The 9,428-nt window shown below is 38.3% G+C and overlaps 1 protein-coding gene across 1 annotated transcript in view; it reads left to right on the forward strand.

Moving 5' to 3' along the window:
- INSC (inscuteable homolog (Drosophila)) overlaps nt 1-9,428 on the forward strand; it is a 403,168-nt gene that overhangs the window by 382,336 nt on the left and 11,404 nt on the right. The window lies entirely within an intron of this gene.

Genomic DNA, 9,428 nt, shown 5'->3' on the forward strand with positions numbered 1-9,428 from the left:
CTGCATTGGCAGCATACAATCAAAACTTTACTTCAACACATTTAAGTGAAATACTATGCACGCTCATAATATATAGTAGAAAAATTAATTTTACTTAGCAGTGAATCAGGCTTTAAGGAATCATTAACTAAGAAGATCAGCAATTCCATATTGATCTACTCTGCCACTCAATTAAATTACTTGGTAATTCTTATTTTGAGTTTTTAACTTATGTTAGTAGTATCAAGAATAATTTATCAAGCATTGTGACTTTGTTCCTAACAAAGAGTCCATAGTATCTCATTGCACCTGTCACACCCCATCTATTGGCAGGCCTTGGATCCCAAAAATGTGGAAACTGACCTTCATGTGGAAATAGCAAATGGAAAAGGAGATTGTTTACACAGAAATGTCTCTCAATTGACTTTCATTGTCTGGCCCCTCTCTCCTTTTTATTTTCCCATCTCTTTTTCCAGATAGCTTTTCAGTACTTACTATAACAGGAACTTCTGGATAATCTTTAGGCTCCTTTGGGAGAGCGTATTTTCCCAAGCAGTAAACAGACTTTCCATTCTTTTGATGCACTTGGAGTTTGTGATGAAGACTTTCACTGTACTTTGACATTTAACATGTAAATGGAATGTTTTTTTCTGGGATTTGCTACAATGTATACATCATATGATACCTTTCTTCATTTCTAATTAAGAATGTACTAAATTAACTTTTGTTGTCTAAATCTGGACATGTTATTCTAATGTTTTTGTGATTTTTGTTTCTTAGCAATAGAACTTGCTTAAGCTGATTATTTTCATTTAAGAGAAATATTTTAAGGACAATTATCTTGTTTCTTAAATTTTAGTCAATCTTTTCTGTATAGAAGACTGATTTTCCTATAAGCTTTTGGCTTCTGTATTGGGCCATCGACAGAACCAAATGTTATTGTAATTCCACATTTCAATGCAAACCAGACCAAAGAAAGTGAAAAGAGGGGCTCATTATAGAATCATAAAAAAGTAAGGGTGGAAATGACCTCCAGAGGTCATCAAGGCAGGATCATCCCTATTCAAATCATCCTATACAAATCCATTGTCTAATGTATTAGCAAAATTACATGGTCAACACTGACACCACGCAAGACATAACAGGCTAATCTACCACAGGTAAAACAGAAGGACTGCATTGGTCAATGTCCTGTTGCCGTAAAGGCTGTTGATATACTGCTACAGTCTGACGATGGGGTAAAATTCCTTCCTGTCCCCAAATATAGTGATAGGTCTGAACCTGTGTGAAGGGGCAAGATCCTTTAGCCAGGAAACTCCTGATTTAGGTTCCAGCAAGAGCCCTGCTACACCCAAGTCAAAATCCCCAGCCTTGGCTGCAGCCAACACCCAGTGCTTCTGATACAAAAAGCAGCAAGAGGGGGAAAAAATTTCTTCCCAGCCCCACGTGGCAAGCAGCAAAGCCTAGAATAACTCATAGCTGCTTCTAGATCACCCCTTAATAATGTTTACTCAGCTTCTCTTGACCAAATTTAAGTAGATGTTTGTAAGAAGTAGGCTTTTTTTTCCTTGAATTGAGAAATCCTTTTTTACAAAGCAGAGAAAGCAGGTTGTTTTTACTTTCAGTGGGATATCATCACTAATGATACAAACACAATTAATATCAAACCCATAATTAATTAGAAAATGTTAAGAATCATAGAACAAAGATTACAAGGCCATAAGGGAAATTGAGAGTGCCTGAGCAAGGGACTAACATAAGAGGGGTGGAGGTGAGGAGGAGAATGCAACTAGGTTACAGAAATACAATGTTAGCCATCTAAGCCTGGGGGTGGGAGGTGGGGTTGGGGAAGGGGAGGGAGGGGTTCACAATGTTGAGAAAGAAAAGAAGATAGATACAAACAAATCTGTACAAAGGTCCACAATGGTGGAGGGGGTGAGTTGAACAAAGAAGTCACTCAGTCCATGGGGTCCTATCGTGGGAGTCCTTGTGGGGTGGAGTAGAATAGTATGTGTTTGAGAATAGCTCTCAGAGTACATCAGGTGCAGAGCGGGGTTCGGGCGGGATCTTCTGGGTCTGGTCCAGTGGTGGTCAGCCTGGTGGAGCTGGTGTACTGATGCTGAACTAACTAAATCAGAGATGCATAGCATAATCATAAACAGTGGGTTTATTTCCAAAGATGCTGCTCTTTTCTGTATCTATGTCATTCTTGTAACTTAGGTGGTTTCCATTACATTTTGTATTTTGAATTTTATAAAGCTAACGTAATTATCAGACTAGCAATATGATGTTATGGCAACAGTTGTGAAGATACAAAACATCAATGTAATACTTTAAACTGTATTAGAATTAAGTAGAAGAGACTTCCCAGAGAGTTAAAAAAAATAAAATACAACCACTGCAGACCTGACTCTAACAAATTGGTTTAGCGGCTGATTGTCTAAAGCCCTTGACTTTGAGTGGATTTACGAGTGCTCAGCACCTCAGAAAATTAGCTCTTAGGTCTCATTTTGGCAAAGCACTTTACATAGTTTAAGCATGTGAAGGATCCCATTGGAGTCAACAGGACTATCTGTGTATTAAGTGCTTTGATGGATCAGGAGTTTAGCATATAGTCTGCTCTGAAAAGCGTCTCTGCTAAAATGGCCTGGTGGAGTTTCATATTTCTAGTGTCACACTGATTCCATAGGAAAATTATGGATGAAATAAACCTGGGCAGAGAGGAAAATGTGGCATAAAATGTAAATGAAGGCTGGGTATTTTTTAAGTACTGTTTATGACACGACTAAAAAGTTTTGATTCCATCATCAAGAAAGAAGACAACTTTGGCTGAAACCCTTCCTGGCTCATTGGCAAACTGAATGCAGCAATTAGAAATAAAAAGCAATATATAGCAACAAAAACCAGTGTCTTTCTGAAAGATATGCTTTAGTGAAGCATAAGTTTCAGGCTTAAAACGGGTAACTGAGTGAAATGTAAGGTGTTGAGATGCTTATCTGGAAGTTGAGAAGTTTATCCAAACTATATACTAGCCTGTTTGGTTTAAAAACATAGAATTCTCTTGAGAACAGTTTTCACTGGAAATTTTTTGTGTCTCTACAATTGAAACATCGGAAAAATAGTCTCTCTCAAGGTATTTGTCACACACACGCACACATGCATTTTCTTATAGTTCAAGAAAGCTTGCTTCGGGATAGTAGATTAGTTTTAAAGAATTGGTGAAGTTGGGTGAAATTAGGAATTTAAATCTTGGGGAATGTAGGGACAAGACTATAACAAGTTTCCCCCTTCACTGATCCTTAGGCTTTCATAGGGTCATTTCACTCCCTCAAAAGAAGTTAAAGTAGAGGAGCAGAGATAAGCATGAGAATTGTTCTATATATCAATCCTGGGAAAAGTCCTGCCAGACAAAGATCACTGCTGTGGAGTACAAGAAGCCATGAATATGTCCCTGCATATGGGGTAAAATCAGGTGGTAAAGAAGATGCTGGGAAGGCAGTATTGTAGGATTTATTTTCTTAAATTTCTTTCCCAATAAATACAAAGACAGTTTTATGGCACATTGTTTGCACTCAGGCCAGTACAAGTGGAGAACAATGCGAGGTACCTTTTCATACTGGGTACAGTTTAATTGAGAGGGTGGTCTTTGGAATTACCACCCCACTGTTATGATAGTGATATACTCTAAAAACACATGAAGTCTGATTCCAAATTTCACTTGAAATTTGCCTGCCAAAATCTTTCTTGCATTGTACCCATGGAAGCTGCAGGGCACTGTTTCTGTTCCTACTCTCCCACAGGTTTTATACTGTGCTACTCCTTTTAGATTTCATCCCCTCAACCCTAGATAATAAGTTTCCACTTCTAAAATACTCAAAAATTGTAATTGATTTCTCTCTTTACCTGGATATATAGAAATTGTCTTTTACATTTTTCCCCATGGGATATGAATCGTGAGAGAATTGACACAGAATAATTTTTCCTGAGCCAATTTGATAGAGAAAAAGTCCTTTCTTCCACTTCTGCTAGTTAATTTTATTGCATGTTACTGTAATAGCCATACTGAATCAAATACTCTGTGGGTGATCTATAAATTAATGAGAACATTAATCAGTTGGACTTCCAGCTGCTGTTGCAACAGATTTTCAGGTGTAAAGTTTTTGACCTGTTATCTACCAAAAATGGTTTTGGTGCTAGTGAAAACTGGTAAATTATCCAAAGTTCATACAGAATGCTATCTACCTTTCGAAACTAAGAATGAGAATGTCCTGAGAATGTAAGTATGTAGATTTTTATTCACCAAAGATCTAGTGTGTGAGCACCAGTTCTGCAAGCTTCTGTACTATTTTCCATTAGTGTGACTCTCTTTATGTCTGCAAAGAGCATCGCTAGGAGTAAGAATCTTTTGCAGTAATAGTCACAACCCTTTTAGGAGATTGGTAATAGAGGGTTTCAGTTGTTATTGATGATGCTAGGAATTCATGTGATATAGCCACCTGATGGTTGAAAACTGAACTGAAATCACAGACTCACCCAACAGAGGCTACTGGTCAGCCATCAGGCAGAAACTACTGTGAATCACACCTGACGGGGGATGAGATTTTAACTAGTGACGACAAGATGAAAAGCTCTATATTTCATTATCAACCTCATTAGCAGTTCAGTCTCTCCCATCAAAAGCTAATTTAAATAGGTTCATAAAAATGTGGTTTGCTTTTAGCATCGGTTTTATTCTAAAACTAATAAACAAAGAGGGTGTCCTGCACCTGAATTCCTCCCCCCGCACACTTGACATAGCTGCATTTATGGATAGTGGAGTGGGCCAAAATGCAGGATTTAAAGGAAATGTTTTTAAAACTTTGGTGTGTCTATTTAAGACAAAAATGGACATTTTTAAAAATCCTTATGACCTGCAAGCTTCCCAGAACCTAAAGCTGTTCAGTGAAATTGACATTCGTATTAATATTGCACCTGAAGTTTCATCCCAGAGTTAGAGACCACAGGAGTCTGTCCCTGGACTTCTACTAGTTCTTAGTCCCAGCTCTTTGACAGGGAGCTGTGAAACTCTGAGGCTAGGTACAGAGTCAAAAAGCCTATGGCTAAATTGATTTAATCTTCACAGGTTAGTCTAAGCTACATAGACTGAACTCATAAGTAAGTGAACAGACATTCACTTTTGATTCCAGAAATGCAGCCAGATGTCTGCAGCGGCCCAGGCCAGAAGCCAGGAGGCACTAGAGTATACCTTCCTTCTTAGCTAGAGCAGGCAGCTTCAGCCAAGGCTAGCCTGCTCACCCTGTGAGGGGGGATTTACAGGGGAGGTGCAAAGCATCCTGGGATTCTGGGGATGGTGAGTTAACTTGAATCTTGAAGGTGTCTTGGGCAGAAGTTCAATAAACTAATTTAACCTAAATCAGTTCAGTCTGATATTATATCCATCCAGGTTTATCATAAACTGATTTCAGCTGTTTTGAAAGGGGCTTATGTACAGTGAATTTCTGTGCTACAGAATTGTGCTACAGATTTGAACTGGTTTCTGATCATTCATACTCATTTATGTGTAATTTCTGTTCCTAGCCTGGAAGTCCTAGCTTTGCCTTAAGCTCTCAAGTTTTCAGGTTCCCAGGATTTTCAGATTCTCAGTCCACATAGCAGAGAGCTTGGAACCTCTGGTGTGGCTGGCTGCCCATGAGCCATGGAATCTGGAATCCTCTGATCCATGACTCTGGGGTAGACTTTCTTATGTGTGTACTGGAAATCTGTGGATCCTGTAGTCCTGTCAAGTGAACTGTCAGAGTTGGAGACCCTGCACTTTTGAGGTTCTGAACTGTGGAGCATCTTTGAGAGATGTACCCGGAGGTCCCAGAATCCTTGGCCTTTGTGGCAATTTGCTTTACGAGTGTTCCCACAAGCACTGTACTCTAGAGTTAGGGAGTCTCTGACCTTGGAAAAGTTTTGGAATCCTATCTTAAATACAGCAAAAGTTCTTTGAACTGAAGATGTTTCAAATGAAACAGGTTGGACTGAATAAATCAGCAAGTTCTGTTGTAGAATTTCTGTTCACCTCAAACTGATAGCTTTCCTGGAGGTACTGCATTTAAGGAATGGCACTATAGTAATGGAAATCCTGACTGTCTTGAGCAGTGACTTTACCAAATGTGGTGGTCTTATACTTCTACAGTATTGGCAGGGAGAGAGAATTTGGCCTGAATTCCCTCTTCATTGATATCCCAGTCAGATGATACTGAGTTCTCTGTGCTGCTGAAAGATCCAGACAGATAGCAAGAATCATAAACAGTAGCCAGTATTGATCTTAACTGCTTGAATTTTAATACTTTTTCAAGATGCTACTTGTAAAAATAAGTGTTTAGTCTAGCAACTAAGTCTAGTGAAACTTTTAAAATTGTAATACTTACTACCTAGCCTTTCTTGGTAGAAAAAGAGGATGCCATGGAGGATTTTTCCATTTTTTCCCTCAAAACAATGAGAACTTGCTTGACTTTATGCATAGGTTTGTGATTTTACCTGGAGAGTTCATCTTTTATTTGTTCTTGGACTTTGGCTTGCATTGAAGAATCACTTTGTTATATACATCTTGATTCACGAAAAAAGTACATACTAAGCTACTAACCCTGGGACAGGTGTACAAGCATAAGTACAAGTATTGTTCTAGTTAATCCTTTTTGTAAGTATAAAGTTATTTACATCTTAAAAAGGTATGAAGCATTTTTTTCACTACAAATGTTCTGCTTGCTTTGAGTGAAAATAATCAGTAGCTCTTGTGGTTTCAGGTCCCAGTTAAATTCTCAAAATAAATAGGACATAGGTGATGTATAGGCCTTGTATACACCACACTGCATAAGGTAAATTTAACTTTTTGTGGCCAGTACACAAAATATATCCTACATATATCCATGAAATATGGAGTATTGTTATAGTCAAGGAAAGCAGAAGTGTTTTAAATCTCAGTGCATCTGTCATTCAAACAGTTTGTAGCATTGAAAGATACACAGAGTATTTTTATATATAAAACGAGTATCTTAATGAGTATTTTAATATATAAAATACTTATTAGATAAAATAACTTGAAGCAGTGAAATAATTGGCACGTATTCAAATTGTGCTTAATTGAATTCTTTATCTATCGCTTAGAGTGCCACATGGGGTACACATTCTGCATAGAGGAAGTAATTTTCATTAACAGGATATAATTTAGAATGAAAAAAACCATATACACTGTGCCTGAAACTCTGTTAATAATTAATATGGAATAAATACATAGACATAGACTGAGTTTCCATTTTTCTACCTGTCACTCTTTAGAGCTTCATCAATTCATTTGCATCCTAAGTAAGTGTATTTATTCAGAGAGATGACACTATAACACTGGTTTGGAAAGTGGAAGACCTTTATGTCACAGCATCAGAAATGATTCTTGTTATGATAATGACAATGTATGATCAAAATGAATAGTGATTTGCTGTTATGTTTACTTACATAACAACAGGAAGTTTGTTGATTTGTGAATACATATCTTCCAAATTAAAGCTGCTAGCCAAATATCTTCTTTCATTATTGCTCAAATAGATCAACAGCAACAAACTAGAATAAAGAGAAAGACAAAATGTTTTATTAAAATTATTTCTTTTCAATTTGTTTTGAACATTAACATAGGAATGGTTGTTCAGAATCCCCTTGCATCCTGATATTAATAATACATACATTACTTTGCATATAGGAAGCAGGGAATGTGCAGGTTAAAATACATGTGGTGCATGTCTACATGTGCTATTAGCATGCAACAATAAACTCCAGCACATACAGAGCTGCATTTTATTGCTCCTGGACACTGTGTTTACATGTGCACCTGGGACCACAGCACATTGAGATGGGCTGGAGAAGCCCTGGCTGGCAGGGGGTTCAGGGGGTCAGCCTGCCAGCCTGGTGCTGCTCTGACCATGCCTAACTTGCTGTGGTGGGGATGGCTGGGATACAAGGGAGTTCCAGTGTGGGGCTAGTCAGCAGATGGGCCCTGAATGGAAGCACCCTCATGCCCTCAGCCAGCTGCATCAGAATCTACACATGCGGTGCTGTGGAGTAAAAAAGTTTGCAGCAGAACAGTACTTGTATTTACAAGTACTACCCTGCTGCGGAGTTAATTAGTTTCTTGTGACCTAATAGGGGTGCATATGTAGATATGAGATGTTTACTGTGGAGCTAATTAATCTACTCTGCAATAAACATCTGGTGTAGATGCACTTACGAATGACTTAACATCTAGCACTGGTAACTATAGCAGAGAAAGTCATATGGTCCAGTAAGCAGAGTTTTGGATTCAGAGCCAGGAGCTAAAGAGTTCTGATCTATGTTGTGCTTATAGTCCACCATGGGTGTCTGTACACAAGTATGGAGGCTGCTCAGTTAATCAACTCTGGTGAAGCGTGGCAATCTCTGCGCTTCAGCAGCCTCTTGCATCTCATGTATCAGTGTCCCCGTGCTTCAAAATGGCAGTGGGGCGCTTGAACTAAAGCTCAACTAGCAAGCTTTAGTTCAAGTGCCTCTGTCACCATTTTGAAGTACAGGGGACACTGATACACCAGACACTGTTGCACTTTAATTAGAGGGGCTCTTGGAAACACTTTAATTAAAGTGCTACCCTCCCTACCCTTGGGGTATGTATAAAAGTGCCCCATATACCCTTCTACAAATTTCTTAGGACCTGACTCTGAGAAGGACTGAGTATCAAAAACTGTTTTTCTTTCATTTTTCTTCTACAGCTGTAAAATATGACTGTGGCCCCAGGTTTAGGAGACAGCTTAAGAATGTGGGCACTTTAAATCCATTCTTATTCGGGATATCACTTCAGCATATGCATACACCTTAATGACTTCAATAGGATTTAAGGAGGTAGTTAAGTGCTGTCCTGAATAGACAAGCTGTTCTGAAGCAGAATACAGGATAACAACCTCACAGGAAAGTCAGGATAATAATTCCATGTTACTACTGTAATGTGAAAATGAAAAGTAATGGCTAAGGCATGCTATCATTTGGATATGCATTAAGTGCCAAATCCAGAAGTGCTTAACCCTTACTCAGTAAGGTTTCTCAGAATTTGAGAATGGACATAATTATTTCTCCCTAAGTGAAGACTTTTAGGGTACTAATTCACAGTGGCTCTATAGCCCCTTTATGCTAATTTAACAACATAATAGGGTTATAAGGTGGGGGCACCTAACCATTAAAGAAATCCTCTGATTGGTGGAACTGCCTTTTTATAAGTCTACATGCACAGCCAGGGAAAAGGAGACCTACCTAGAGTGACACTCATTCTCTCTCCTTTCCAATGAAACTGGCTTTAAATATCAGCCTCCAAGGATACTCTTTTACTCTATTTATGCTAGTTATTCACTTGAATATATAAGACTGTTAAATATATTATATATATATAT

This window comes from Gavialis gangeticus, unplaced genomic scaffold, assembly GCF_001723915.1.
Source record: "Gavialis gangeticus isolate Ggan-Ray unplaced genomic scaffold, GavGan_comp1, whole genome shotgun sequence".
NCBI lineage: Eukaryota > Metazoa > Chordata > Crocodylia > Gavialidae > Gavialis > Gavialis gangeticus.